This window comes from Myotis brandtii, unplaced genomic scaffold (assembly GCF_000412655.1).
Source record: "Myotis brandtii unplaced genomic scaffold, ASM41265v1 scaffold43, whole genome shotgun sequence".
NCBI lineage: Eukaryota > Metazoa > Chordata > Mammalia > Chiroptera > Vespertilionidae > Myotis > Myotis brandtii.
Window position 1 is genome coordinate 848,535 of NW_005366455.1, and position 26,186 is coordinate 874,720.

At 37.6% G+C, this 26,186-nt stretch overlaps 1 protein-coding gene and 1 long non-coding RNA gene across 14 annotated transcripts in view; one reads left to right on the forward strand and one right to left on the reverse strand.

The window, feature by feature from the left end:
• The window catches only part of LOC106727463, a 16,853-nt gene extending 11,025 nt beyond the window's left edge, over positions 1–5,828 (forward strand). Inside the window, exons 2-3 of the long non-coding RNA XR_001363658.1 lie at positions 626–633; positions 5,363–5,828. This is a non-coding gene — a long non-coding RNA (uncharacterized LOC106727463). The remainder of the gene's footprint in view (positions 1–625; positions 634–5,362) is intronic.
• MAP2 (microtubule-associated protein 2) overlaps positions 1–26,186 on the reverse strand; it is a 172,174-nt gene that overhangs the window by 71,785 nt on the left and 74,203 nt on the right. For 12 of the 13 annotated variants that reach the window (XM_014546060.1, XM_005874199.2, XM_014546059.1 and 9 more), the window contains exon 3: positions 11,491–11,568. The gene's annotated coding sequence lies outside the window, so the exon portion shown is untranslated. Of the gene's footprint in view, positions 1–11,490; positions 11,569–19,123; positions 19,236–26,186 lie in introns of those variants that run through there. The other variant, XM_014546061.1, reaches the window with a different exon arrangement.

Consider the following 26,186-nt stretch of genomic DNA (forward strand, 5'->3'; position numbering starts at 1 on the left):
GAGGGGTCCCAGACTGTGAGAGGGCACAAGTGGGGCTGAGGGACACCCCCCACCACCAGTGCACAAATTTTTGTGCACCGGGCCTCTAGTTTAATTATAAATTTAGTTAGGTGACAATACTATAAATACTTTAATAGAAGTATAAAGGGATTCTATGGAAGTTCCTATAAAATGAGAAAATTCATGGGAGACTTCAGAATGGCAAACCTTGCTTTCAGTCTTGAAGGGCATTCATGGTGGACAAGGGCATAATTTTATACACACACACACACACACACACACACACACACACACAATAGACATGGGGGTATAAGAGAACTGGAAACATCAAGATGTTTCAGAATGTCCAAAACAGGAGTAGTGCCTGGACAGTGTGGGTCAGTGGTTGAGCACTGACCCATGAACCAAGAGGTCCCTGGTTCGATTCCTGGTCAGGGCGCATGTCTGGGTTGCGGGCTCTATCCCAGTAGGGGGTGTGCAGGAGGCAGCCGATCGATGTTTCTCTGTCATTGATGCTTCTATCTCTCTATCCCTCTCCCTTCCTCTCTCTCTAAAATCAATAAAAACATATTTAAAAAACAAACAAACAACAACAACAAAACAGGAGTAGTGGAAAATACTCCAGAGAGGCAAGTGTCCAGATGATGAATATCTCATTTGTCAGGCTGTGTAGTATAAATTTTATCATTATTAATGAAATATTTCTGGGAAACATTGAGCAGATAAATAACAAGATGAACCAGAGAAAGAGCTGTAGAAGGTTATGATCAGAAACAGGAAAGGTGTGCAGATGGACAATAATGTTATAACTGATGAGAAAGCATATAAGAATTTGAATTACAGTAGTAGTGGGATTGGTAATGAGGGAAAGATATGAGATATTTATTTTGAGACACAGGGAAGTCTCTCAATGTGCCACAGATCATACAAAATTCCTATCCTCATAAAAGTTGCATTTTGATGAGGTAATCATACAGGAACCAAGCACTTCATTAAGATACATAAAATGTATTATTTAATATTAAAGTATTAAATTTAATATTTAATATATTTAATATAAAATTTAAAATGAGAAGAAGCTCGCAAGGCATGAGAAAGGCACTATTTTCAATAGGGTGTTCAGGGAAGCATCTTCAAGGAGGTAAGCTCAGAAGCAAGACTCAAATGATGTGGAGGGTGCTAGCTATACAAAGAACTGGGGTTAGAATGTTCCAGGAAGGAAATATGTGCTTTAGGTGTAAAGGTTCTGGGGTGGGAATGAGCTTGATGTGTTTATGTCTGACTTGAAGTGAGATAAAGAAGAGTGCTATGAAAGCTAAGCAGAGCCAGGTCATGTGTTTGGATTTATTTCTGAGTATGATGGGAAGGGGTGAAATAGGGAGATGTTGGTCAAGGGTACAGTTTTAAGACCAGTAAATTTTGGGGATCCAATGTACAGATGATTATATTTAACAGTATTTGTATACTTGTAAGTTGGTAACAGAGTAGATCTAAATGTTCGCAGCACAAAAAAGAAACGGTAATTATGTGACATGATGGAGGTGTTAGCAAATGCTATGGTGGTGGTCACTTAGTAATATATAAGTGCATCAAATCAACACACTGTACACCTTAAACATATACAGTGTTATATGTCGATTATATGTCAATGAAACTGGGGAAAAGTATGATGAGAAACCCTTTCAGGATTCTGAGCAAGTGGTAATAATTGTTTGAAAGACCATATGGTGCTGTGTGAAAAGCAGAGCACAGCAGGGCAAGACCGGAAACAGAGTTCAGGAAGCCCCTCCACTGGCCGGCCCAGAGATGCTGGCAGCGCTGCTCACCGGGGTGCTGAGAGGATTAGAAGTCGGTACATTCTGAGTGCCAAAATCAAGAGTCGCAGGATAGGCTTGTCATGATTTAAACCATCGTGAAAAATATAAAGCAGAAGGATTTCCTATGTATTCTCTATATACAAATATTTTAAACTGTACACTACTATTACTCAACTCCCCAGTGAGAAAATTATATATAAATTATCCACCAGTATGGCATTTCCCTACAGAGCTTCACTGAAGAAATAATTTCCTGGTCCTCGTGTTCCATTCAAATAACACTTTTACAGTGTGTAATTAAATGATCCATTGATATTTTATATATATTATATCCGTGCGTGCATGCGTAATGTGTTATATTACCTTATGTTGCTATATATGTTTCAATTCCTCTTGATTTTAAAAGTTTGCTTTAGAGTTCTTAGGTTCCAAAAATAAGACCCACTCCAGTTGTAAACATATGCCACAAAGGAATACACCAACCAAAACAAAAAGGCTTACACACTGCTTCCCAGTAGCAAGAACTTTCTGGTACCACAGCAATTCGTCTTGGAAAAGGGTCTTTTTGATTGTTTTGCCCTCTGCTCTTTACTCAGGATTGATTACTACCGGATCTTTCCTAGAGCCCGTTCAAAATGCTTTTAAATGACTCAAGCCTTTGCACCCCCTCACTAAAGTATGTGCTTTAGTAAATTCTAAATTTCTCTTACAGAGACTCAGCTGTCTCAGAATCAAACTGCCTTCTGTAGTAATTACTGTGCACATGGTATGACTGGAGTCCTTGAAATTCATTACAAGAAAGTGCAGAGGGTGGGTGAGGAAAAAAAGAGTAAAAATTAATCGCAGGAATTGGCAGGTTCAAGTAAGTCATTATACTTCTCAGGAAGAAAGATCTGACAGAGACGCTTTAAGGTCTCAGCCTCAGGTTCATTCTCCATTCTGTTCCCACAGGCTGACGCATCTAACTGCCTTTTCGTATACACTTGCAGAAGAGGCCAGTTTTATTGGGGTACATTCATTTTAAAATGCTCTTGGATGCCATGAAAACTTGATTAAATTGCTGCTTACTCTCAAAAAGAAAGGAGTTTTAACCTTCAAGGAAAAAACAGTTGATCATACACTCACTGCAATGCAGTATTTTCACAAAAACCCAAGCATTCTGCAGTCACAGAAAACTGAAACTGTGACATTTATTTAGCAGCAAAGTTTATTTTGTAGAAGATTTAGCTGGTGGAATGGCTTTGACTCAACACTGACACAATACGCTATACATATAAAACAATCAAATGAACTGTTACCCTCCAAAAAAAAATAGCAGCGTTACCACCATCTGAACAAACAGCAGAGAGCAAATGCAAAATATGATGTGAGGCCTACAGATGAATATTCGTAAGTTCACCAAAACATCATGTTTTTTCAAAATCTTTGCTCATTATTTTACCTTTACATGTTATTTTTCTTTAAAAGGGCACATCCTTCAGTTCAAAATGAATTTAGATCATCCTAATTCATGTCTTTTTATGATGAATTTTGGAAATTCATGAAAGTACAAATACTTATTTTTTCCTAATGAAGCTTTCTACATCTATTAATTGATTGATTCATTTAGCAAGAAGTTCTTGAAGAAAAATAAGCAGTACTAGGCACTATAATTTATTTTGTTATTATCCTTCTGGACATAATGCATATTTCTATAAGAAGGGTTTTAAAAATATCTTATTTGAGTCTTACTGTAAGAATTAACTTTGATAAACTGATGTATCAAATATATTCACTATTTTAATGTGACACTGAAATTATAATTTACAGTTCTATCTCTATGGTGTAATTGGTATCTACTCTACCAGGGCTGGAACTATTTGATCCAAATGTCAAATACATTAATTCTGTAGACAGGTTTTTGCCTTGGTATAACAGAGACTGCTAGCAGTTTGCCGAAATCTTTCACCTTTTTCCTGAGCACATAGCAGGTGTGGTCATGTGGCTCAGTTCCAAACAATGAAATGTGAACAGAAGTGGTAAGTTCGCTTCTAGATTTGGCTCTATACAACTCCCATGTGCTTCTCTTTGCTCTTTGCCCTCCTACTAGCTGGATGAAGAAAATGACAAAGTAAAGACACAAATGGAAGAATTTGGGATCCCTGGTTGACTATGAAGAGGACAGACAGCCTCCCAACCCACATACTCATCCAGACAGTTCAATGAGCCAGAAATAAAGTTTCAACACATTTCTGGATCTATTTGTTTTAGCAGCTAGCCAATCCTAACTTATATACTTGGTTTGAAGAAAAGTATAATGACATTTTTTTAAAAGGATCAGACTAATAGAAGTAATAGGGTTAAATAAAACCAATTTAAGTAACTCTCCCCAATGAATAGCTTTTCTTTAGAGGAATAGGGGGCCCTCATTTTTATTAATATTAGTCTCTCTATTTGCTCTTTAACATATTGTTTCCTGCCTCCTCCAAAGCTTCTTTTCCTTAAATATCCCTTTGTGGTCTCACAGTGTCGGCTTCTTCCTTCCCTTACTTCCTAAGTAAAAGCATAGTCTTTTTTCCCTATCCAAAACAAACAAACAACCACACATACAAAAGAAATGACAAAAATATAATAAAAATAAAACCACCACCATAAAACCTATTTTGTAAATATGCTACATAGGGCTACTGCTCATTTCTTTTTCACCTCCTCAATTCCTCATTTATTTACCACTTACACTTTCAATCATATCTACTCATTACGTATTATTGTTATGAACTATAAACATTTTTAAAAATATTATTTTTCTTTCAAATCTAATAACATGGTTCTGGAGGCACAAATATAGAAAAGACAGAACTTTTGCCTTTGAAGACTTCACAGAGCTGAGGACAAAAGCAGAGGTGAAAATAATTATACACCGAGATGATTTTTTGGTCATCTAGGGATGTTTAAAAGACAATGAAAGCCCCTTCTCCCCCAAAGGAACAATTACTACCATTTGAGGACTGGAGAAGAGACCTTCATAGAAGAAATGACATTCGAATTGCTGTGGTCAGAATGAAGGAAAGGCAGTTGAATAAGTGGGAGGGATTTGAGGTTGTCCAGAAATGGTTGTTTGGAGCCCTGTTTTGAAAGGCCTTTAATGAGTTCGGACCTTTGTACTACAGGAAAATTTTAAGTAGCAAAAATAAATGATCTGATGTATATGAAAGACCATATGATGCCAGCATGCAGGAGTCGGGTTATAAGAATCAGGATAAAGCATACTCGCCCAAGGCCAGTGAAGGGTACAGGTAAATGTACGGGAGGCTGGGCTGAAGGAGTAAGAGTGCCCAGCCTTTGTAGGATGAGGTAACTCAGTAACCACATAATAATTTTTCTCCTTCTACTTAAGCAAAAACCAGACTTCTAATTGGCTTCAAGGCCTTTCCTAATTGACTGAGATAAGGCTGCCACAACTGGTGTACAGAATTTTCTGAAGGCAAACATCCAGCGAGATTTAACTTACAAGACCTCCCACACTAAGTGATTTATACTCATGGCCAGTAAAAGAACTAAACCAGCCGTGGGCAAACTACGGCCCTCGGGCCAGATCCGGCCCGTTCAGCTGTTCTATCCGGCCCGCGGAGCCGAAAGAGCGGAGGGTTCTCTTGCTCTCCCCTCCGCTCCTTCACCAGCAGCAGTGTTAACATGGCAACGTCGGGAAACACGGCCGCAGCTCCTTCTTCTGAGTGGGCGGATTTACATCCGCCCATTCAGTAGAAGGAACAACCTCTCAATCTTCCAGAGGCTCCTTGTAATGCCCTCGGACGCGTCTCCCGACATCACCCTGGGAATGGGTAGACACGTTATCGTGGTGATGTAGGGAGACACGCCCCTGGAGAGCACAGTATCAGAGCCTTTGCCATCTTCAATATAAGGTATGTTATTGTGCTATGATTCCTCCATTTTTTGAAGTTTCAAATTATAATAATTAGTGTTTACATTCTTCTTGTTAAAATGTTTGAAATGAATAAAACTATTGAAATAGGCCCTCGAGTCAAAAAGTTTGCCCACCCCTGAACTAAACGCATAATATCCATTCCTAGAACACCATTCTGTTATTCTAGGTATTAGAACAAGGCAGCACTCATCAGCACCAAATTTTTGTCTTTTCCTATCTCCGTTTGGCCCAACTGTTAAAAGGCAAGACTTACTAACAGCACCCTCCTAACAAGAACTACAGCCTTTGCAGCAGGTGGTGCCCACCTCTGCCTGCAGAATTGCAGCCCAAACAATCTGCTCGGAACTGCCGAAAAGTCAGTAGAATGTGCTTCTGAGTCAGCCTGTTAAGTAGGAGAACTGTTATTGTTATTTTAACTCCTGCTGGAGTATGTGGGCAATTCTCCCTCTTTCTGTCTCTAGTTAACCATGAGACACCCCTCTTCAGAACCTCACCCCTGGAACAGGTTCTTGCTCACCAAGAGCCAGAACAGTCTGAGGTCTGGATATGCCTGCGGACTGACAGGACAGATTAGGGTAGGCTTTCATAAAGGGGCCATCTGACATTCTAATTTACCAATAGAATCTATTTTTAGAATGTTAAATGTGCCTTTAAAATTGTTCACATAGAGTGCCATGGACCAGAGCTGAATGCTGATGAGACAGTAATCAGCACAAATCAAGGTATTTTATTTTCGGAGAGCATGGTGACAATACATTTTCTTTCTCTTTTCCTTAGTCATTGGGGTACTGTGGTCCTACTGTTTGTCTTTCTCTTGCCAAATGTTCTCAACAATGTAAACACTCATCCAGTGCTGCTCCTAAGGAATATTGAAAAAATAAAACAAAAAATCATCCTATTTTATAGAAAATTGTCTAAAGGCTAGACTTCGCCATCTTATAAATGATGAAAAATACAAATATATTCTGAAAATAAAGCAAAATCTAAGCAATGTCAGGGTGTACCAAATCTTGTTGTATAGATAGAAGATCTGCATGGAATAATAAAATAAATATTTTTGATCTTTTAAAATGGTTTTCTCATTCTAATTTGTCCCTAATTTGTCTCTGTGTTTTTGGTCTATTAAGATTCAAGATTACATATTAGAATAAAGTTTTGTCATAATGCTGTAAAATGACGTGTCAAAAACATCCATGAAAGCTTGTTAGCATTTCAGAATTGCTGCACTCCATTAAGACAAACTGAAGAAACCTTCAAAAGGGCAACAGCCATCACTGATGTGCATTAAAGATACTGTGTGCTGAGCATCATTCCAGATTAACCCTTGCATACTCATTCGGTCCTTCAACAAGTGAGGGTCCATCAAGATAAAGACACTACTCTACACACAGCTCAGAATGTCACACAGTCTCTCCTCTCAGTGGGAGGAGAGAATATTGAGATGATATCAGGGAGCTAGAAGATGGGTTATATAGCATCTTGCTGGATCACAGTATAAGTGTGGGAATGATTCTGACTGTTATGGGCAGAACAAGAGTCCCATCAATGGTTGGCGGGGTGGGTAAGAGATCAACCGAAGGACTTGTATGCATGCATATAAGCATAACCAATGGACACAAGACACTGGGGGGTATGGGAGGCTAGGTACTATTAAGATTCAAGATTACATATTAGTAGAATAAAGTTTTGTCATAATGCTGTAATATGACGTGTCAAAAACATCCATGAAAGCTTGTTAGCATTTCAGAATTGCTGCACTCCATTAAGACAAACTGAAGAAACCTTCAAAAGGGCAACAGCCATCACTGATGTGCATTAAAGATACTGTGTGCTGAGCATCATTCCAGATTAACCCTTGCATACTCATTCGGTCCTTCAACAAGTGAGGGTCCATCAAGATAAAGACACTACTCTACACACAGCTCAGAATGTCACACAGTCTCTCCTCTCAGTGGGAGGAGAGAATATTGAGATGATATCAGGGAGCTAGAAGATGGGTTATATAGCATCTTGCTGGATCACAGTATGAGTGTGGGAATGATTCTGATTGTTATGGGCAGAACAAGAGTCCCATTAATGGTTGGGGGTGGGGTGGGTAAGAGATCAACCGAAGGACTTGTATGCATGCATATAAGCATAACCAATGGACATAAGACACTGGGGGGTATGGGAGGCTAGGGGAAGGTCAAGGGGAGAAAAAAAAAGGAGACATATATAAAACTCTTTGTAATACTTTAAGCAATAAAACAATCTAAAAAAAGAGTCCTGTCAATGGATTAAGATCTAGTAAAGGCCACACTAAGTGAACAACAGATGAGAGGTCAGAAAGACTAAGCACAGGAGGCTACTGCAGGAGTCAAGGTAAGAGAGTGGATTCCAATGATATAGGCAGAGATCATGAGAAACAGCAAATTCTGGACAGGCATGATCTTGGTGCTATGAGGCTTAAGCAAGTTAAATAATATGCCTCTAATAGACAGTGGAATGAGACCAATTGTCAGGGCTGTTTACTACTCTATAATGTTTACAGGGGGCTTCTGTGCCCAAAAGATGATGATATATCAATTTTTTACATTTAGAGGAGTGTGGGAATGATTCTGATTGTTATGGGCAGAACAAGAGTCCCATTAATGGTTGGGGGTGGGGTGGGTAAGAGATCAACCGAAGGACTTGTATGCATGCATATAAGCATAACCAATGGACATAAGACACTGGGGGGTATGGGAGGCTAGGGGAAGGTCAAGGGGAGAAAAAAAAAGAGACATATGTAATACTCTTTGTAATAATACTTTAAGCAATAATAAAAAAAAAAGAAACATCAATTGGCTGCCTCCTGACCAGGGATTGAACCAGCAACCTTTTGGTGCACGGGGCAACACCCAACCAACTGAGCCACACTAGCCAGGGCTGGTTTTCGTTTTAAGTCCTGAATTTAAATGGGGTATCAATGCTTGAAAATTCCAGAACATGGAAAAACCGTTTCTATTACTCTTTCGTGCACTGTAACCTCATCTGGTTTCTCTTCTTGGTAGCAATTTTAATATGAAGTCTTCTCTCTTCTTTCCACCCAAACTGATACCTAGGAAGTCTGAAAAAGAGGAGGAAGCCAAAAGACCAAGAGACTGATAGTGTAAACAGGTTAAATGTATTAGGTTTGAAATTTTTAATTCTAAATTTTACAGAATAATTAGTAATATTAGCAAATAACTGCAAAGACTTTTATAAAGCATTTTCATTCCTGTTATCCCATTCGATTTAATCTAATTGGCACGGTTCAATGATTGCAAAGCTAAACGATGTCAAGATAACAAAGCAAAATAGAGGTATCTAATGAAATAGTCACATTTATGGTATCACTGAATGAATCACTGCTCTTCCCAATGGCCTGTTTTCTCACTGTAGGTAGATATTGTGTTTTCTTTGTTTTTCTAACATCAGCCTTCTCAACTTACTTAAAAGAATCCAAATAAATTTTGGTGGAATGAATTAAACTGATAGTTTTGTGTCAAATAGGTTAGGTGCTCCCAATTCTTTTCTGGTCGGCATTGTAACGTTGGAGTCTGAGAGCAATGAGTTTGACTTCAGGCTCTGCAATTAGCATCTGATCTTGAGTAACTTACCAGACATATTTGGGCCTCGATTTCCTCATCTGCAAAATTGCCATGCACTTCTGACCTGTGAGGCTTACATAATACTTTGCACTTACTAATATTTGCCCAGCAAATGTTAGTTTATCTCTTCTTTCTCCCCTACAAATATATGAAAGATTCTATATCTATAAATATTACTACTGTTTATTGACATTTATTTTACCTTAAATAAATTCTAGAATTAAGTGTGTTTGAGAAAATTAGGAAAAATCATTTTTTAAAAAAAGGTTCTTTCTCCCATGATTTTTGAAAAGAATATAAGCTATTAACATGGGGCAAAGAAGACTTTTTCTTTTAAGTATCTTTTAATTTCAAAGGTAGTATTTTGTTTTTAGGAATAGTCAATATTTCACCTATGGGGAAATAAATCATATTTCAGTTATTGTGTTATGACAAAATCAGTGAATCATGAGTCCCATTAATTAGCAAGATCATTATAGCTGATAAAAAAAGGCGGGCTTTTCTAATGAGCAAAAAAAAAGAAACATAAACCCAACTGTCATGGCATCATGTATTAAGAACTTTGGATTCCTGAACATGCTTTGATAGCCATGCTTAAACCATCTTCAAGATGCTGAACGTCATTTAAAAGTAATATTAAATTAGTACTATGCACCACATGATTGAAACATTAAAATGAACCAACTTGCTGACAGAATGAGTCAACCAGATCTTCCTATATCAAAATGGATGGAACTCTCAATATAATGTTAGGTGAAGGCAAGCTGCAAAAGAATATCTAGAGTATGATGCCATTTATGTAAACTCTTAAGATGTAAACAATCATATGGCATATTGTTTCATGCACATGTCATTCAAGTATCAAACAGACAAAGAGAAGGTTACATCATCTTCAAGACTGTGCACCTTTTAGGAAGAAAGGAAAGGGAGCAGGGAGAGTTTTTGCTCTTTCGGTGATGGTTTATTTCTTTAGAAAAGATTTGAACATCATATGTGGTGATCACTCCATAAGGTATATAAATGTCTAATCACTGTGTTGCATACCTGAAACTAATATAATAGTGTATATCGACTGTAATGAAATTATAAACTTAAAAAAGATTTGAATAAAGCTGACTGTTAGCATTGGCTTAATCCATGGGACTTATACTTAGATTATTTATTATAAATTTTCTATATTTCTCTTTGAAAATTTTGTATTTTTTCTTGATTAAAAATAAAATAATAAAGAAATAAAAGCAATACAGCATATATTGCTGTGGCCAACTTAAGATGGGATATTCAGTACCTCTAATAAAAAGAAATTAGATTAAAATGCATTATTCATTTCCTAGAATAAAAAAATCATTCTTTCTGTAATATTATTCTCCTTTTATTATAGGAATTTTGAGTTTAAAGAAAGATGTAAAATAAAGAAAAATATTATTTCTGCTTGTAAACTGAGCTAAGTGTATACATTTCTTTATTTACTCATGCAACAATTATAAAGTAACAAATACAAACCTGAAATAAATGTTTGCCTACTGTGGCTTTTTCAGTAAATTCATTATATATTTTTTTCTTTTATAAATTCAAATAGAACCAACTCAAAACATAGGTGGACCTGATTGCTAGACTTTTCTGTCACAACGTGAAACTACTCCTACAACAGCAGCTGGGGTTGGTGTTCTTTCCAGTGTCGGCTGCTCCCAGACCCATGTACTAGTATACCACCTTGGGTGAATTACAGGTGCCTGCCTCCTCTCTCTCTTGTCTCATGCCTCTAATTTATAAAATGGGGATGATCCCTGTCATTTACTCACAGGGTTGTTTGTTGTAAGGAATAAATGATTTAAGTTATGCAAAGTAAGTCATATAGGACCAAGTCTGGCACATAGTAAATGTTGATAAAATACCACTGGTATTGGTAGTCATAGCAGAAGTGAAGCTTAGTTTAATCCTCATTTCAGAAAAATATCTTTTCATCTGTTTACTATTAAATCATTCAAAACATTAAGTGTTGTTTTGATGATCCTAATTGTATTAACTGTAGAATTCATGTGTATTTCTCCCTTATCAAAATGAATTTATATTCATTTTAAAAAGATATTTAAAAATATAGTTAATAGTTATTTTTCACAATTGTGATGAGGCTTACCTATTCAAGGAAGTAGTAAAATGGTAAAGATTGTTACGTTGTGTTCTCAAAGGGTTAATAATAGGTTCTGGCTTCTTTCTGTAAAAAAAAAAATCAATAATTTACTCTCTGATCCATGTACACTTAATTACATCATGTAAATAGACACCAAATTCAACTTGTGTCTTTCTCTTTTTATATTGGGTAACTAAGAGACCAAGAGATAAATTCCAGGGTGGCTCTTTATAGTCATAACATTGAATATTTACAATCTATTAGGTACTCTTTCAGTGGTATGGAAAAGAGCAGTGAAAATGCTAATTGTTGCAAACTTTTTCTTGCTTTTCAGCTTCACTCCAGTGAAGCTACATATATATTATATCCAAGGAAAAATAAAGTTTAAGTTGTTTTCAGCTAATAAATTGTAGGCCTTTGTATTCTCTCCCAAGAGAATGTATTTATCCTGGTAGATTGTTAATTATATCCAGTTAGCTTTAAAGGACTGGGCCTCCTGCCCAGTTTGTATTGACTCTCCCTAGCATAGGATGGAGAGGACTTTTTTTTTCTTAACAATGAATTAAATTTTCTCTAAAGGTACTAAAATTATTTTGACATACAGAATCCTAAAAGTCATTGTAGATTATTACTTCTGCTTAGAAATTCCACTAGAACAATACAGAATACTTCCTACTAATGTGGTGCCTAGAAAAAAACAATTACTAGAAGGCACTGGGCTTGTTTTGTCCCTCATAAGCCATTCAGGTGTAATCATCTTTATCTACAGAGAAGACTACAAAGGGCGAACCATACATAAATAATTGTCCTTAAATGCAAGGGGCAGAGTTTAGGCCCAGTTTGAAGTCCTGCTGTCTTACAATGGGTGTCTAAATCTAAGTATCTCCACGTGTTTTCATCAGGGCCTGTATGATTTCACCCCTGATAGGGTGGACCCCATCATATCCTCAGGAAAGATGTTGCTGTACAAGAATGAACCCTAAGACTCAAAATGAGATTGATAGCTATTAATTCTTCTTCCAGTAGGACATGTAAACTTGAAGACAAGAAGCAGGTGGCTCTGTTCTTCTCCATGACCTCAAGAATGAACCCTAAGACTCAAAATGAGATTGAGAGCTATTAATTCTTCTTCCAGTAGGAAATGTAAACTTGAAAAGACAAGAAGCAGGTGGCTCTGTTCTTCTCCATGACCTTTCCGAGAACAGTGTGCATATGGATATGAGCAGGCAAGGGTTCGATGAAAAAATAACAAACACTGACTGGCTCAGGTCCTCTATTAAGTGCTTTTACATGTAATTATCTCATTTGATCTGTAAGCCATCACATGTGATGTACAGTGGAGAACAAGTCTGTTAATGCATATTAAAGGTAGAAAGGCTTAACATTTTTTAAAAATAAAAAATATTCTATAGGCATGAAGAAACAGTGGAATTCTCAATTTCTTCAAATAATTTGATAGCTAGTTTAGAAAAAATAATTGACTACCCAGACCTCCGAACAAAGTTTTATTTTTCCTGTTTGTTTTTCCTATTTTTGTTTTTTCCATTTACTCTAGTTCAGTGGTCCTCGAATTTGGAATATATTTTTAAATGACATCATCCTATATAATAAAGAGGTTATATGCAAATTTACCATCATGCCCTCGCACAAGATGGCCACCCCCACGTGGTCACAAGATGTCCGCCACAAGATGGCCTGAAGGGGAGGGCAGTTGTGGGCGATCAGACCAGCAGGGGAGGGCAGTTGGGGGCAACCAGGCTGGCAGGGGAGGGAGAGCAGTTGGGGGAGACCAGGCCTACAGGGGAGGGCAGTTAGGGGCGACCAGGCCAGCAGGGGAGGGCAGCTGGGGGTGACCGATGCGGCAGGGGTGGGCAGTTGGGGGCGATCAGGCTGGCAGGGGAGTGGTTAGGGGGTAATTAGGGGCAATCAGGCAGGCAGGCAGGTGAGCAGTTGGGAGCCAGCAGTCCCAGATTGTGAGAGGGATGTCCCAGATTGGAGAGGCTGCAGGCTGGGCTGAGGGACACCCTCCTCCCCCCAGTGCATGAAATTCGTGCACCGGGCCTCTAGTATATTTATAAATGTACATATGACATATATTTATGTAACACAATATGTAATAACTGAAGACTAAAGAATTTTAAGAATAGTTTTGATTAAAAGCAAGTTAAATCTTGTAGGGTGATTTTAAAAAACAAATAAAATGATAGACCTTGTTCTAATAAAAAGGTACTTTGGGTACTTAGTCAATGAATGCTGAATAAAATGTCATGCTTTGTATCCTCTTTAAATTCCTTATTTTCCTTAAATTCCTTAATATGCATATTTTTTGTACTTCATCTTCATGATTTTCAAGTCCACATTCACCCATGTAGATAAGTGTGCAAGTACAGATTACATATGTGTGCATGTATCATTTACCCTAGTAAAATTAAGAAAAAATCAAATCAAATCTATAGAACAGGGGTCAGCAAACATGGGCCATAGATTAGATCCATCTTCCTGCTGCCTGTTTCTTTAAATACAGTTCATTGGCACACCAACCACATCCCCTTGTTTCCGTGTTGCCTGTGGCTGCCTTCCTGCTGCACTGTCAGAGTGAGTGGTTGTGACAGAGACTCTATGGCCCTTTATATATTTATGTACACCCCAAATACTGACTACCTGGCCCTTTACAGAAAACATTCAGCGACACCTATTATCAAAGAACATGTTCATCATTTGAGTAATATTAAAACAATATTTTAAAATAATATCCTGTCTTTCACAGTCTTTCTAATATTAACTCAATAGTTATATATAAATGAAAGTAAAACTTCAGCCTTAAACACTTAAAAGTGAATTTCTTTCCAACAGAATTTAGAAATTATTGGGCAAAGAATGAGAAGATTGTTAAAAAATAAATGGTACCCAGTTAGTCATAACAATAATGGCCCATTTATCCATCATCCTGATCTTTGTGTGTCTTTGGTTGTTATAAAATGAAAATGACTATCTATTTTTCTAGACTTTATCTTATGATAAAGAGATAAATGCCATCTGGGATTTATTTTTAAAAAGCACTTATGGCCTATTTCATCAGGCACATAAAACTGAATCGTCATCTTAAATTAATACAGTGCTGTTAGAAGTAATATTTTTATCCCATATAAAAAGGATTAACTTACTTTAACACAGTTTTCATTGAGAGCATTCTTTGGCACAGCTTTAGTATTTGTTACATTATATAGAGTGATTATAGCATCCCTGAAACAATATTAGCAAACATTTACACAGCATTTATTATGTGCTAGAAACTATTTGCAGCACTTCATCTATATATTAGCTTGTTTATTCCTCACTATCACCCTCTAAGACAGGCAACTATTGTTATTCCTAGTTAACAGATGAGAAAACCGAGGCCAAGACTTTAAGTGCCCTTCCCAGCATGACACCGCTAGAAAGTGGCTAACCTTTCAGCAATATACCAATTCTTTATAACCCTAAGGTTGATTTTAGATCTTTAACTTTTCAAACATAAAGGCTTTGTGACTCCTCTGAGAAATGGTATTTCAAGAATGGCAACTTTCAATTTTCTAGAAATACTAAGCACATTTATCACTCAGCATATCCAGCTTCTTGAACACATCGAAGTTGACTCAGCTGTAGTTCTGCCTCTGATATCTACTCCATTTTTCTATCAGGTTTGCTTGGTTACCTTCCAGAACCTCTTAGAGCTAGGTCCAAACATTGTTGACAATCATGACTGACAACACCTGATAAAGTCCAATGGTTAACAACTATATTTAAGGGCTAGCCTACACATGATAGAGAATAGGATGCGCAGCGGCATCACAAATTCCTGGAATAAATCAGTCAATAAGGAACCCAAGATAAACACTTGTTTATCTATACATGATCAGTTTTATTAGCTGATTACTCAGATAAATAAGGTGTGTATATGATGAAATTAGGTTGCCTATAATACATGTTTGGATGTTGGCATGTTTAATTGCAAGATATATGATGCCTATGGCATTAAAGTTAGAATGATACATTTATTTTAGAATCTTGTGAAGAAAATATTGCTAACGCATGGTTTTTGTTTAATTCATTAAGCAACAAAGTCAAGACAAAATCTTCCCTAGATTGACAGGGACAGGATATACTTTTCATTAACCTTTGAAACATTTGGACATTTTTCATGTTTTGATAGACTTTGTCAGATAAGCTAAACAGATGCTTGAAGTTGCTGGAATTCTGAAGAGCTGCACTTAACTTCATTGGCTAGCATTAGCCTACTTGATGAGCTCTCAAATAAACAATAATAATGTTGTTCTCTACGTCCTCTATCAATCTGCTCTGCAAGGCTTTGAACAGTTCGTGTAATTCAGTGCACTTGTCCAGAACAACAAGACTTCAACTACTGAGAACTGAATTGCTGATACTCGGGAAAATATCCACCACCCAAACAATCTTAACTAGAGCGGTGGCCAACATAAAATCATCTGGTTGAACATGCTGCTAAACCATTTCTATTCCGCAATAGGTTTAGAAGCAGCTCGTGATCACTACTTATTTATTAGTAGCTGAAAGTCACCATGAGCCAAAACCACCGACAGCTGAACAGAGATATTTCTTTCTTGGGGTTTCTTTTCAGGAGAACATTATGTTTCTTGCCAAGGAAACATGCTTCAAAATATACATTTGAAAGAGTTAAGGACGCTTAACAAAAGCCCTATTCAAAACATATGATCTCAAGTTGTTCAGAGAGTCTAGGTGAGGTTGAGTTTTCCCATTTCATCCCCAAACCTGCTACTTCAGGCTATTGCCAAGGACTAGCAGACTGCGTTAAGCCGATTTAGCACAAATAATCCAGTCTTTGTTCAAAGCATCTCCATATAGTTCAAGGCAGTAAAGAAGGATAGAAACAGTGAAAGATAAAGGATTGAATTAGTCAGAAAAGTCAGGTTTAAGCCTCAGAGTCTTTATATAAAAATGGTTTATATCCTGTTCATACAAATCCTGATATGAGCAGGGTAATTCTCCAGCCCACCTTTCTTTCTCCCATGCAGTGACCCAGCAATTGGGATATAGTCTTCTTGTGGCTCAACTCAGAGCCTCAGGATTACTGCAGTAGGAGGGAGGCTGTGCACTGGATCTCAAATGCTTTAACACAGATTGACACACATCACCTCCTCTCACAGCCCACTGGGCTCAACTAACCACATGACTCTGCCTAAATGCAAGGGATGGAGAGAGAGGCAGGGTAAATAGAGATTTGTTGAACAATAAAAATCTTGATTGCAAGAGTGGGACATGATATGTCAGATAGTACATTAGGGTCATGCTTAAAAACTTACTTTTTGAAAAGAGTTGAAAAGAAATAATACATGTTGATATCAGCTAAAATCTTATTTTGCTAAATTGTTAATACATACTGACTCTGAAAACATAAATATGGTCTGGCCGGTGTGGCTCAGCTTTTGAGTGTTGACCCATGAACCAGGAGGTCACAGTTTGATTCTAGGTCAGGGCACATGCCTGGGTTGTGGGCTGGATCCCCAGTAGGGGGGTTGAGGGGGGCAGGAGGCAGCTGATCAATCAATGATTTTCTCATCATTGATGTTTCTATCTCTCTCCCTTCCTTTCTCTGAAATCAGTAAAAACATATTTTTAAAAATATATAGATAAATATAAATAAATGTATATTTTATTGTATAAATGAATTGGCACTGCAAACAGAGAATCTTGGGCAGCAAAGAGGCACATGTGTCAGTGTTTTTGCTTATTTATATATTACACTGCTGTTTTCTGCTCAGATTCAGAATATATATATAAAAAAAATAACACTTCTTTGCTTGATGGAAGGCCATCTGCTCATTTGCTTCTAATTTTCATACAAATACTGACCACTTTTAAAATAGGAGGATAAGTTAATGCAGATTCGTGTAGTACAAGGAGAAGAAATTGAGGAGAGGCACAATAAGGATGTCACAAAACTTATCTGAATGAAAAAAAAATCAAATTTCGAGGCCAAAATCAAGGACTTCTATACCATGACTGCCCCCTACTTTTTCAATTTTATCCCCAACTTTCTATACCATCACAAACCCTCACAGGTTATTTGGCGAGTTCTTTTGTAGACCTATGAATTGCCTTTTTCATTTCATCCTCATATTTTTCTTTTCTTCTTCTGCAAAGTCCCCTTCTTTCTATTTCTTTCTTCGCTTCCTCTCTCCTGTCTCCTCCTCCAACCCTCCCTCCATTCCCTCCTAGGTTTGTCAGCTTTTAGTTGAATTGAAGCTCTTTTCCCAATGAAGTCCCGCCAACTACCTCTAGAAACGTCTCTCTGTCCACTGGCATATGATTTTTGTTTCAAGCACTTATTTGGCGTTCATATGAACTACCTTGTATTGTTAATTAAGGCTCATTGAAATGGAAAGTAATTCACATCCCTAACCTTTTTTTACTAATTTATTCCAATCCTAGAAGCCATTGGTTTTTATCAAATATGTGAATTCTTTGTTTCATAGTATTTTGGATTAAAAAATAAATACAAATGAAAGGCAAAAGATGTTAAGCCATATAAGAGTTGGCAGTGCATTTCAAATAAGGCTGGCCATGTTATCAAATTTTCTCAAGAAGTGTTAGCAATTTTTACTCCTATTACTAATTCCCTAGTGGTCGGCAAACTGTGGCTCGTGAGCCACATATGGCTCTTTGGCCCCTTGAGTGTGGCTCTTCCACAAAATACCGACTTCTGCACCTGGGCCACGAAGTTTCAATTGCACTGTATGTGCGCGCCCGCACTTGGTATTTTGTGGAAGAGCCACACTCAAGGGGCCAAAGAGCTGCATGTGGCTCGCAAGCCGCAGTTTGCCGACCACTGCCCTATACCATAAGCAGCACTGTGTATTATTTAGTTGTTTGTTTCTTATCTTCCCCACCTTAACTAATCTGTAAACTCTAGAAAGGCAGGGCCATTTTCTTTTGTGTTTACTGCTACACTCCCTGCCTGGTGGTACTTGTTCAGTAACTATTCATCAAATGAATAAAAAATTAAGGTTAGGTACTACAGGAAATGGAAAAGTGTGCTGAGGCTTTAGTTTTGTGTACATGAACTCTTCTACTCCAAGCAGTGAATCACCTTATCTACCTGGCTTACTGTTTCCCTGATTTGAAAGTGAGTGGTTAGTAAAGGTTCAATGAATGAATATATGAAAGAATGATAACACTTTATTTCCCTAACCATTCTGACTATAATTTGATTAAGTCAGATCTTTGAAAAACAAATAACAAAAACTTTGGATATGGAAGCTGTGTTGGAATCCTGGCGCATCACCTTCTGGCAGTAAACTATTGGGCAGACCTTCCAACTTTTTGCAGCTTCAGTATTATCACTAGGAAAACAGAGATTATTAGTGAGATTTCCCTTACAGAGTGCTGCAAGAATGAAATAAAACCATCTGTAGAAAAGTGCTTTGGCAATTGTGGAAAATCACGGTATGTCAATATCAGCCTTCAAATTGTGTTTCTTCCCCATGGGGCACTACTCTCTACCCTTGTGAAGAGACTATGTATTAACTTCAGCAAAGTTCATGCCAGTGCATGGTTTCTTAGCTTCGACTCCTCTCTTCGGTTTTGCTTAGCAGCTAAATACCTTTTGTAAGTTCTTAGGACATGGGACTGCTTTGAGAAGGATTGTGCCAGAGAAAGAAAGCATCTCGTTCGCTCATAGCCCCAAGTTCACCTGCTGGGCGCCATCTGTCAGCCTGCAGGGAATACAGAGATTTCAGGGAGAAGGCATTTAGCTGAACCGGGGTGACAGGGCACCAGGCTGTTTCTGAGGTCAATGTGAGCACTCACATTCCAGCTGTGGTCTAAAGAAGTCAGAATTCAGCCGACGGGGGATGTTCTCTGCCTGAGCTCCCACACTCTGTGAGGATGACGTTCCTGTCTGCGGGAGAATTTGAAAAGGTGAGCACACAGAAAAGAGGACTCCATCAGAGAGGGGGAAACACGCTGTGCTGCAGTCATCTGACCGGAAAAATGAAATTCTAGCAAATCTACTTTTAGCCCGAAGAGCTGAAGGCTCTAGAAGCACAAGGATTTCATCAACTCACTGGGGAAGAGTTTACAATTAAGGGTGATCTCCAGCTGACTCAGGTCCTTCATCTTTTGCTGCATATTGTCCGGGAGGCAACAAGTGATAACTTAATTAGGGCAGTGAGGACTGAGCTAACGCCCACCCTCCCCCTTCTGAAGGCGAATTTGAAATATCTCTGTTCCTCCCCAAGTTATTTTCTTAACAGTGGCAGCCAGCATTTTATTACTAAAGAAACTGCCAGTAGTGACCCATTTTAAGGAGTGACGATTTCTTAGTTGATGGAGAGTATTACTTGCTGGCTGAGAGGATATATCAAAGTAAACACTAGCCTTGAAATATATCTGGATCCACTATTTTAATGCTCCCAGGTGTTCTGGAAATTCCATAACAATATTCATGCATACATAATCCAATAATTCTCCCATTAGTAGTTTAGAAATATTAAGATACACAAGGATGTATCATTAAGATTTCATCAAACCAAAGGGGAGGACTTGGCATAGAGAGATACTGATAACTAAAAATAAAATAAAATAAAATAAAAAAATAAAGAAATAAAGAAAAAAGCTTGCCTCCCTATCAATAGGAGGCAAAGGAGGCGGCAGATGTCTGCTGGGGAGCCCTTTAAAATGTTTTCCCTTGCTTCTAATTATTCTGTCAGTAGCCATGGTGGCCATGCAATTCCCCTTCTTTGTGCTCTTTTCAGAATGGTACTCTATTATTATGCTTTATTTAATTGGCTTCAATTTAAGCACACAGCAGTGGGAATGGAGGAGGGAAGAGTGCAGAAATCAGCGCAGGAGGGGCCCAGGGAGGGAGGGACAGAAGCCAGCATTGCAGGTCCCAAAAGGCTTTTATCTGAAGCTCCTAGTAGCCACTTCAGGTCTATAATCAAGCCACATGTGCCTGATTTATACAAAAACATATGAAAATGAGATTAAAATCTAAACTAAAAAACAACAATAACAACAACAAAAACAGCAAGTAAGCCAATGAAGTTGCAAATATTCCAGCTGCTCTAATTACTGTTGTTCCAAAGGCATGTGAGGGCTGTCGCCTTGCTTGGGTTCCTCTGGCCTCCCCTGGCCTCCCCTGGGACTAGTCAACCACCTTTGGTATTTGCAGAGACAGATGTTTGCTTCAGAGGTAGGGTTTCACCCTCATACTTGGAGAATGGTTTTTAGAGCTACTCTGGGCCAATGAACAGTGTTTAAACAATTATTGCGACTTAAAAAATGTATTATTTTGTGTGTGTGGCTCCCAGCAGTTACATCCCATTTGGGGTCTTAGAGTGATCGAACTCCACACATGGGGCTACTCTCCCTCACTCCCAGGACTGCCCCCATCTCTCTGGGATCTCCCAGCAATGAGGGCCAACAGCCTGCTCTGTGTGTGCCTCCTCCATTGAGTGACTGGCATTACTTCACTATAAGCAGGGGATTTGGCAAGTACCTTCTTAGTGAGGGAGTACAGATCCTACAGTACAGTGCTTTTGTTTTGCTTTGCTTAATTTATTTATGATTTTAGTTTCTATCTCACATCTAACCTATTTTTTAAAAAATATATTTCTATTGATTTCAGAGGGGAAGGGAGAGGGAGCAAGAGATATAAACATCAATAATGAGAGAGAATCATTGATTGGCTGCCTCCTGCATGCCCCCTACTGAGGATCGAGCCTGCAACCCGGGCATGTACCCTGACCTCCTGGTTCATAGGTCAATGCTCAAACACTGAGCCACTCTGACCGGGCTATCCTATTTTTTAATGCAAAACCAAACAGACTCATTCAGCTAAAAGCAAACTCATGCATCGGGTTATCCTATTTTTTAATGCAATACCAAACAGACTCATTCAGCTAAAAGCAAACTCATGCAGCTAAAGAAAAGAGGAGAAAAAATAGTTTAAAATACGAGACTGGAAGCCATTTCTGACTTTCTCTTTGCCTCATGTTTTTGGGGGCTCTACCTAGTTAGCAGGAACTGCATATATTTCCCCTGTGCACAGCAAGTCTGCTTCAAGACCTTAAACTACTCTCACTGGTTCTTTGAGATCTCCTAGTGATTACACTGGGGTTGGCAGTGGGATGATGAGAACCTGGTCTAACAGAAGATAATTTCAGCAATCGCCTCAGAAATGGACTGAAAGCCATCACAATAAAGCATAGATGGATTCATGAGATCCCGATACAACTTTAACACTAAAATCTGGAATACAGATTTCTACTAAATTATTCATTAAAAACACACACACATAACTGCTGCTAGAACAAAAGAGAAGAACCTTTAACTTCAGAAGAAAGTTACAAGCTTCTCTGTCCTTAAATAAAATTCCCTTTGAAACATGTTCTAATACGATGTTTTTTTAATGCCTTAAAGGAGCCCATGCACTATTCTCACAAAAGACATCTACCATTCATTCTTCACCATGTTCTCAAACACAGTATTGATCCTGGGTAGCATCATCTAATCGTCTCTAAAGTTTCAGTGTAATTATAAACGTCCAGTAACAGCCCATTCATTTAACAAATTATTTGCTATAGCTGCCTACTGAGAACACAGCTTCCAATGGGACCACAAGGAACAGCCATTATACGCCAGCTGAGAGGCTCAGCCACAACAGACCCAGGGGAAATTCCTGGCTTCCGATTTCCCAGAGTATTGGTTTTGAGCATCATACAAATGAGTAGTCATTTTCTCTTAAATAATTAATTAATAATTACGATCCTTTTCCTCAAAAAGAAATAATCTGTGAAGATATTTTAAAAGAAATCATCATTATTGTAATTAAGCCTTCTTAAAAGTCCAGTTAAATTTCATAATCTGAAGACTTCATACATAACTGAAATGCAAACTTATTTTTTAAAATACAACTAGAGTAATAACTATAAAATGTGTTTTATTGTCACTCTCAAAATTGCAGGAATCGTTTATGTTATACTTACTATATTGGCAAAAGGTTTGATCTCTTTTCAAGTAAAAGTCTATAAAACAGAGATGTTTGTTGGGATATTTTTAAATTGAATAATTTCATTGCCGGTGCCCAGTGAAAGTACTGAATGAAATGAAGCTTAATCCAAGTGCTGTGGCACACATTTCAGAGCCATCTCTGTGAGGCACAATTCTTATCAAAACTCATGTTTTTAAAAAGCCCAACAAACCTATCATCTCTAGCTCTTTTATAGGTTACACAGAGATGTTTTCTCTTTTGACGTTTTTATTTCCTTTTTCCTTTTTTTTTGGGGGGGGTAATGGTACAGACTGGTTTTAGGGTCACTTTTTGGTTTTCCTTTATATTCTCTGCTTGTTAAATTATAATAACTGGAAGCAATTTTCTCATTGTCACACTATTCCTGCCTGTAAAGTGTTACCTCTGGAAGCTTCTTTTAGAAAAGTGTCAGACAGCTGTGCTTAGCGAGAGAGGCTCATGCGTTATACTTTGTTCATTATAAATCTCTAATTGTGTTGATGACCATGGATTTTGATGGGTGCTGACTAGGGCTGTTGGACTCATATGAAAAATATTTCTTACAATGGGGAACCAGTGAAGTGGTTAGAGTAAGAAGCTGCTCAACAGAGAGAAAGACAGACTTTGGAGCCAACCAGACCTCTGTGTAGCAAGTGATTCAATTTCATTGGGCCCTAATTTCTTCATCCATAAATTATAGATCATAAAATCTACTTTCTTATAGAACAATTTGAAGGACTAGAGATAAGTTAGAGAAAGCTTCTTACAAGGGGTCTGACAAATACTCAGTGTTTGTCACAATGTACTGGTATTGTTATACAACTCCATGAATTGGGTAGGGAAGGTTTGCCAAAAACATTCAAGAGCGTTCCCATTTATTATGTTCTATAAGCACTTTCCAGACATGGGCGACATCACCACCATCTGGGATCCTGGTTAAAAATTCAGAGTCCTGGGTTCCAATCCAGGGATTCTGACTGCAGAGGTCTGGAGTGGGTCCGGGAATCTACCTCCTCACAAGCACTCCATATGAATCCTTAGACGGTAATCTGAGGATCACAGTTTGAGAAATAACTGCTATATAATACATAATTAATCCTATTGATGTAATCCATTATTTTGACTGTCACTATATTAGTTTTTAAAAAAGAATATTGTTCATAAGATCTTAGCTTAGTGATAACTGTTAGTTTAAATGTTGTTGTTTTAATTGTATAGGCTTAAACCTCCATCAGTGATACAAAATAAGCCCAAGCATTTTTTCCTAGTAATTTATGATTGTTCCTCTTCTCAGAAAAACTGATCTTTAGCTTTTTTTTGTGTGTTATAAGCTTTTATTTTTTAATATGTGTAATTTTTATCAGAGAGAGAGATAGAAACATCAATGATGAGAGAGAATCACTGATCAGCTGCCCTGCAGATTAAGCCTGCAACCGGGCATGTGCCCTGACCGAGAATCAAACTGTGACCTTCTGGTTCATAGGCTGACATCCAACCACTGAGCCACACCAACTGGGCTGTGATAAACTCTTTATAAAATTGAATGAAAGCTTTGGATTTATGCCCATGAATATTTGACTTTTATTTGTACAAAAGCTGGGTCCCATTCACATATTGCCTTAGAGCCAAAGAACCTCAAGTTAAAAGTATTTTGGGCTCAAGAAATAGGTAGTAACCACTTGCAATTTAGAGAACTATTTCTATACTCTTTAGATATTACAGGTCTAAGACATGGTTATTGTGCAATGGGTGAAATCGCCTTCATATATATTTATTTATTATTTCTCAAATAGCTTTGATTGCTTAGTCTGTAGGAGGGTTGGGAATAGTTCTTTACAAAATTAAATAGGAGAAGTCTAATAAATGGCTGCTTATTCTATGACATTTAGACAAATTTCTATTTTGGATAGCAAGGAATCCAGTAATAGCAAACTTTAAATGCCATGGATTCTATCTACCACAAATTTTGGAAAAACAGATATGCATTTCCCAGCAAGTTGTACCTTACTTAATGTAGCCCAGCCCTGGGAGAGAAATGTAAGGCTTGCACATTTTCTTTTTGCTTGTATTACTAAATTAGTGACTGCCTATGGTTCATATAAGGTGAAAACGAAGAGTGATTGCTAATGCATATGGGGTTTCTTTGGGGGGTGATTAAAATGTTCTAAAATTAGGTAGTGGAGATGGTTGTATAGCTCTGTGAATATACTAAAAATCCATGAATTGTATCAGGTAAAATGGTGAATTTTTGTATGTGAATTATATCTCAATATAGCTGTTATTAAAAAAAATTTTTTTTTTTAAAAATCAATGACCCACTGGTTATGTTAATTAATTCATGGTGTTAATACTAAAATCTAAGTTAATTTGGTAAATGTTAACTTTGTTTAGAATTTTAAATTTTCAAAAGGTTTAAGCCCAGTGAAAAAAATAAATCTTCCTATAATGAATTAAAATAATTCAGAATACTCATTTTGACTATTTCATCATTTGCTACTATATATATTAGATACTGAATTATACCCTTTCTACTTAGACCCCGTTAAAAAAAATGCTGAAACAGTCTCCCTGACTTCAAGAGCTTATTTGGGATGGCAGTTAATTATAGCACAAAGCCTAGGTTGAAAGCACAGGAGAAAAAGTACAGATCAAGAAAGATTCCGTTAAATTTCAATTATTCAGGAGAGCATAGTATTTAAGCAGAGGATGAGAGATAGGAGAAGAAACTGAGAAAATAACAGAAACAAAAGCACAGAAGTAGCAGGGGATGGGTCCATGAGAATTGCAAGTGTTTGGCACACAAGGAATTGTGGCAGATAGAACTGGAAATATAGTTTGGGGCATAAGACAGAGGGCTTGGAATCCTAGTTGGAAGAAAATATATTTATGTTATTGTAACAGGGATTTCTTGGAGGTTTTAGGTAAGATATATAAGTCATCTGTGTTTTAGTGAGATTAATCTTTAATTGAAACGGATGAGCTCCTCAAACATATGCAAAACAAGTGTCTTGGGATAGGCCAATGGTAAGGTGGCTGGATGAGGAAAAGCTAGCAAGGGCAATAATGAAAAACAGGACAAGTCAGTATTGCAGAATTTAATAAAAACGAGGTTTCAAGGAGAGATGGGTGGCCACTAATAATACGTTTTTTCATATGTGTACAGTATTTAATCTTGGTCAGTTTTTTGATGTTTTATAACTTATCAGAGGTTTCACAGTCAGCTGTGGGTGGCAGATCAAGACTAAAATCAAGTTTTCAATATTATTTCTATTGCATCATTGCCATACCAAAGAGAGACATTCAACATAAAAGCTAAGAGGCAACCATTCAATTATTTAACAAGATTAGCAAAGGCGATCTCTCAAAAAACATTTTCAGCAAGTGGTAGGGTGAAAAAGAAATCTAGTAAAATGCTAAGAAGAGAGTAGGACAGATAAGAAATGAGGCAATAAGTGGAGTGGACATGCTAGAGGATTTCGGATAGCAAAGGGAATAAGAAGGCGATAGCTAGAAATATAAACAGGTTCAAGCAGTAAAGTAAAAGGGTACTAGACTGATTAGGATCCAATGATGGAACACACCACTGTATAAGGCATCTACATGATATTACATGGAAGACTTGCAATGGCGGGGGGCAGGGAAGGGGGTGGTC